Consider the following 6,519-nt stretch of genomic DNA (forward strand, 5'->3'; position numbering starts at 1 on the left):
TGCCTTCACAGACGTCACATGCTGATGAAAGTCACATGACGTAACGTCGAATTCAAATGTAAATAGAAAATCTAACGTCATTTTTCTCTTTCTGTTTTATTCTTAACTTTTCGCACCTACGTCCGCTATATTTTATCAAAAAAATATTAAAAGTATACAAAATAATGAAAAATAAATTAAAAAGCTAAAAAATATAAAATATCAAAATATTGATATTTAAATGTTTGTGGTGACAGAGATCTCTGTACTGATAAGGGGAGATCACTGCGTAGGAGATTGGAAAGAACATAAAAACAACAAAGCTTTAATACAATAACTTGTTCAATCATAGTTTTTTCTTTTAATGGTTTACCAATTTTACTAGGCTTAGTAATAAAAGCTTTTAACTCCTTGACTGATAAGTATTTAAATATTTCTATTGTTTAAGTGCTCATGCAATACCAAGATATATACAACATAAGATGAATTTCCGTTATTATAAAACATCTATTTGCTGATAATACATTACTTACATTTGACAGTCTGATATTTTGAAAGTTGTATGTAGCGAATATTCATTTATATAGCATGCAATTATATCTAATTCTACAAATTGTATTTTGTTTATTTTATGTTCTTGAAATTGAAATGGATAATAATTCATTGTAACAAGTTTCGTTTTCTCGTAAATCTTGTAAATTTGTTGAAATTGCAAAAGAACGGAAGAAGACTAAAGCTTGCAAAAAAAGAGAAAGTTTTTGTTATTATTAATAAGGCATAAAAACATATAACAACAGAGCATGAATATAGCAAAAGCTTGTTAACTAAACAGCAAATTAGGTAGTAAAATGTAAAAGCCTACTCTCCAATCAGTCCGTGCAGGCTTACTATCTGGCACAAACAAAACAATTACATTAGAGTTCATTCCAACAGTACATGTCGATCAGAGACTTAAAGTTAAGCGGAATACAAGATGAGCGAAATCTGTATGTGGCTGATAACAAGTTCTACAGCCTGGTCGCCAAGTAGTAAACATATATTGTTTGCCATAAAGTACAGTTCTATGTTCTTGAATCGCTGCAAGTAATACCTTACTTATATTTTTAAGCTTTTACATAAGTATCAGTTATCGAATACGACTGATTGTGTATACTATGTATGTATTGACGACTTCATAGACGTGGAAATAAACTTCATGTTCTATTATACATAAAATGTATTTCATCTAATCATTCATGTGTGTATTACTATGGCAAGAGCCTAGTTTGTACTGCGTGTCTTTTGTCTTTTTTTAAGTTTTAAAAAGATAATGTTTTATATAAGCGTTTATCTAAATAAATAAAGATAACAATTAGCATTTATTTTACTTACCTTGTAATAATTTTGTGACGTTTCAGTTTGCAATATCTTTTCAAATACTGAACACTAGCTGCTCCAAGACTTAGCATTTTACCAGATATACCAAAAAACATCATACATGCTCGGATGTAATTACAGTGAATATACAGTTTTCTTAAATGCGAGGAAACTCGAGAACTAAATAGTATTGTATGTATATGCATGAAGGTTGCAAAGACATTTAAATATATTTTTTTCACACAACATTATATCCCGAGTAAATTTTACAAAGAAAATTATAAAATAGGATCTACTATCATAACAATTTGTAGTATCAAACATAGTACATTATTTAAAGTACCATGTTCTTCTGGAAATATTGTCCCACATAACAAATTTGGATCGGATTCCAGGGTAAAATTTATCTGGAGATTAATAACGCCCAATTACCCGAATAGTTCTGATCGATTTTCTAATAACATAGTAAACAATAGTTCAGAGTATCTGATACAATATGAGAACCGAGTTGTCAATTTTTGCTCGGAGTAAATAAATACTTGTCAATGTAACAAATAATTATCATGATTTATAGGTTTTTTTTATATAAATGATATAGTACTATAAAGAAAGAAAAATATAATGTTCATCAAAGTGTAAGTTTTGAGTGAACAGGTATAAATAAAGAATAACTTAACATTTTGCCATAATTGTGTTCAATTTTATATTTTGAAAGTTTCAGTAACGCATAATTCTTAAAAAAAGAGTGGGCGTTATTTTTATGACTAATGTAGTTTTTTTGTAATACTGTATACCAAAAGCATTTTCCATGTCAATTATAGATCAGTCACCATTATAATAGCCAAACTTTTTAAACAAATTTCTAATTCTATTCAACTTGACAATAATGTCGCTTTAATATCTAACACAATGAAAACCTATTACATGTATATATATGTGTGTACATTTTGTATATTTACAAATGTCACGAGACTCACAAGAGTCTCTTTAAGGGAAAAAAATAATTTACAAAGAAATATTGATTGTGTAATTGTGAAGTATTTGGAGTTATAACATAGTTTGATAAAACAGTGTCTTAGCTTCCGTTAAAATGAAGTTTATCAAACTTTAAAGCCGGATAAATCTTTAGTAGGCGGTTATTCATGTAAAACATACCGTGCACAATATGAAAAAGAAGATCGTAAATACCATGTGTTTTAGAAAGCTTTGTCAATTATTTAGAGAAAACTTTATCAAAGTTTTTTTTTATAAGAAGTATGCATTGAAGTTAAAAATAAGTACTTGACAAAGATGATTTTATATTTTCCTTGTTATTTGATTCTTTTTTGTGTAAATTGTCCTGTATGTGGCAAATGATATATCAGTTTTAAAATATTTTTCACTTAAATCCTGGCAACATTGAATATGAATATTTGACTGAAAGAAAAATCTAAATTGAAATACCAGAAACATTGAACTGTCCAGATGGATAATCTTTTCATAGTCGTTTAGGGGACGCTGTAACATTTTCAGTAGATTTTAGAGATATAGTCATGCTCATTTCTGCACATGTTTCAGAAATAATAATAGAGGAGATGCCGATAATATCAAAAATGTTTTGTTTCACATGATTGTCCTATTAAAAAAAATTGTTTGATAGTGCTTCTCAATCAATAGTTTTACTGAAACCATTTTGATATCAAACCAAACAATACCCAAAACGATTAAAAATGTTCTAATGTCACCGTTAAGAAGAAAATATTCCACTCGGAACTTTTTTATAATGTACTATGTGGAAATTGTTTTGCTGTTCAATTGCGATATATTCTATGCTGCGCCAAATTGAAGAGACAAGCGAAAAATGAAAAGATAAATAAATGTAACTTTTTTTTAAAAGTATACGAGTATTTGATGGAAGATAATATTGTGTTGTTAGTTGTGGTCCCTTCTCTGTCTGTTTTTGGATTGGTTGGTTGGTAGGTTGCTGGGTGTGTGGGTTTCTTGGATGATTTGATGATAAACGATTGGTTAAGTCAGATACATTGTATATACCATTTCACCGTAGTTATTAACATGGTCAAGTTTGGCGAAATCGAATCAGTAATGTACAAAGTATTGTTTCTGGTTAAAATATCCTTGCTTGGAGCATGATCCTTAAAATTCGTGCTGCTTTGAACTTATAAAACGTCCTTCAATGGTTTATATGATTTCAAAAACAAAATACTAAACGGAGCAACAAAAAGAATAGAGCCTGTTCAAACTGCACCTGGCTCTGGACCTGTCTTTTAAATTAACTTAAGAAGCCAAATGGATAAGTAGCTTATAATCAAATGAATTGCATACGGGCGGCGAAATGTAGTTTATACATGCTTTTCCTTATTTGTCTCTCGGTGGTAAAATGAGGTCAACCATATTGTACATTCACTAAAATATGAAGGCTAAATAGTATCACATTAGCGTTTAGTTTGATAAACAAGAGTGCTTATGACGGTTTTAATGATGTTTTTCAGAAGTTAGGTCCGGTGAGAAACATCAGCAAATGGAGAACATTCCATATTCTGTCTGATGAATTCCTGAATATTCACTTGGAAATGTCAGGCAATTTGTCCAAACTACAGCGCATAAAGTCGTCCCCGTAAAATGTGGCTTTCATGACGTTTTCATGGGGAAAATCCATTAACTTGTCAAGAGGATCGTCCAATTAAAATTCCCGCTTTTAATGTCTTTAAGTAAATAGAAGATAAAATTTGCACATTGTAGAGGAATGGTGAGAGTTTTGAAGGAACCAGTACGCAGATGCGAGAACTGAAATTGCCTGATTATGGAAATATAATCCCGATTCGCGAGGAAATATTCTGAACAATTGTAAATTAGACACGAATACAATGAAATTTCTCTCTTTCAAAGTTGTCTAGAATTCTACGTGGGGAATTTTAACAACATATTTATATCAAACGTGTATAATATAAAAGTATATTGCGGCAGTGGAAAATATCGTTTCAACAATAAATCGGAAAACTGTATTTCAATGTAAACATGATACACTGTTGACAAAACAATAGTTATGATATTATTGGGTCATATATTCTATAAAATGTAGTTTAAGTGTATATTATACTGTAAGCATAAACTCGTGCGAAGCGATATATGTTTATCACAGTAGGCGTTCGCTAAAGCTAACTGCATTTCAAATGTCGTGTTCTTGAAATAATATAGCATAACTTATTAAGAATAGTATAACATATAATTACTTGTATGTATTAAACAAAAGTATGACATAGTTACTCGTAAAATCCCATTTCTAAAGCGTAAATAGATAATTACTTTACTAATTATTTTACACATGCGACTTGCGTATGGTATGCACTGTTCGTTATTCAGTCAATACATACTCTTGAGACAAAAAATCCCTAAAAGGGGTGTTGAAAGAACGACATGCCCATTTAAGATATAAAGCGTGGCCTAAGTAAATCATATTGAATTCAACAATTATTTAAGCGTCAGAGAGTAAACTAAGAATAAATAACAAGTACTGGTCTTATAACCACATATCTAAACAATAAGATAACGTGACACCCCAAAAATTGATTGCCCCTAAAAACTATGAAAACTGTCTTGACAATCTGAATAGCTATTCAATTAAAATGACAATCTTACTTAAATTAAGAAATTGTCCCGTAGCAAGCTGTAAAAATAAGTGAAGGACGGAAGGATATCAAGTTATTACGTGTTACTTTCACCTTGAATTACATGGCAAAGCGATCAGCTAATTTTAATAATAACACAGCACGTAAATTCCAGGTATAACAAGTTCCATAAATTGTGTTCACGTGAAACCACAGTAAACTCTACAGTGGTACATCTTCATTTGCAGACTGGCCTGGCTCTATACGGGTGGCAAAGGTTAAAAACTTTCGGTTCCAGCAGTGTAAGGGCCAATAAAGTTCACAAGTAATGCAAGCTTCCAAGGACCAGTAATTGATTTAATTTGATATATCGATATAATTCAAAGAATTTATTTGCTATATGACCGATATAGAAGTTAAATGGGTGGTATGTTTGTGTTTCAAATATAGTGTCTTTATCACGGAAGGTCCGAATACCGCCGATGAACAATGAATGTGATTTTCGTTATTTAAGGACTGGTAGGTCTGTATCAAGATGTTGGGTTATGACTTGATGAATGCATTTGGGGAAAACTTTATTCTTAAGCAAAAAGCTGAGACACGTGTGACAATGTCGGTACGAGAACCCGAACAAAACGAGTATATTAGTACAGTTTCTCCTGGTCACATCACGTATGTTGTTAATTACACTCTTAAAAAGATTTAAAGAACTATACCAGCTAATTTCAGGAGAGATATTTCAATAAATCGTCTCTCGTGAGCACGTTATAATTCGAACTCGCATATATTAAACGGTGACGTCAATCAAGATATTTTATGTACAAGCTTGTCTGGATATCTCTCTAACGGAAGAGATTTTTATTCAAAAGTTATTTTTAGAAACCAAGTTTGAAGGCAGATTTATTTCTGTGTTTAAAATATTTACGAGCATTGAAAACTTGAAAGCAATGTTTAAGACTCTTGAAATAAAAAGTATTTACGACCACAAAAAATATAGTTCGTTTGGGGAGTAGAAATGCCGCTGTTCCTCTGGTAAAATGCGGTTCTCATTTTTTTGTTTCTTTCTAATGAGCATTATATATTAACTTCGGTTTTCGCTTGCCTGCCGTTTAATAAATCTACATTTGGGAGTTTACAAAGTCAACTTTAGTACTTCAGTTTGGAAATTATTAGTTGATGTGACGAGGTTGAGATCAGGTATAAGCTTATATGTATAAAGTGTATATTTAGGAGCAAAAAATTATACATCATTGTTTAGCAGAAAGCCAAGAAATTTGACTTTATAATAATCCATCAAAAGACTGTCTTAATGTAAACGCTTAAGCACACTACACATGTACATTTTAATAATGTTAAGATTTGAGTTTTATATTTATACATACTTGCATGTCAAATTATGAAATATAAACACAGTCGTAGTCTTTCAAAAGTAATGCAGAGAAAACAAATTGTCTACGGACAGACGGACAAAGCCATATCGTAATGCGCCGCAAAGGTCTTCGGCATATAAAACCAGTGCACTCACTTGACGGATCTTTGAAGATTTTGAGATTAATGTTTCACTTGATATTGGTCAAGG

Source organism: Ruditapes philippinarum, unplaced genomic scaffold, assembly GCF_026571515.1.
Source record: "Ruditapes philippinarum isolate M1 unplaced genomic scaffold, ASM2657151v2 ctg560_1_1_1_1, whole genome shotgun sequence".
Classification (NCBI taxonomy): domain Eukaryota; kingdom Metazoa; phylum Mollusca; class Bivalvia; order Venerida; family Veneridae; genus Ruditapes; species Ruditapes philippinarum.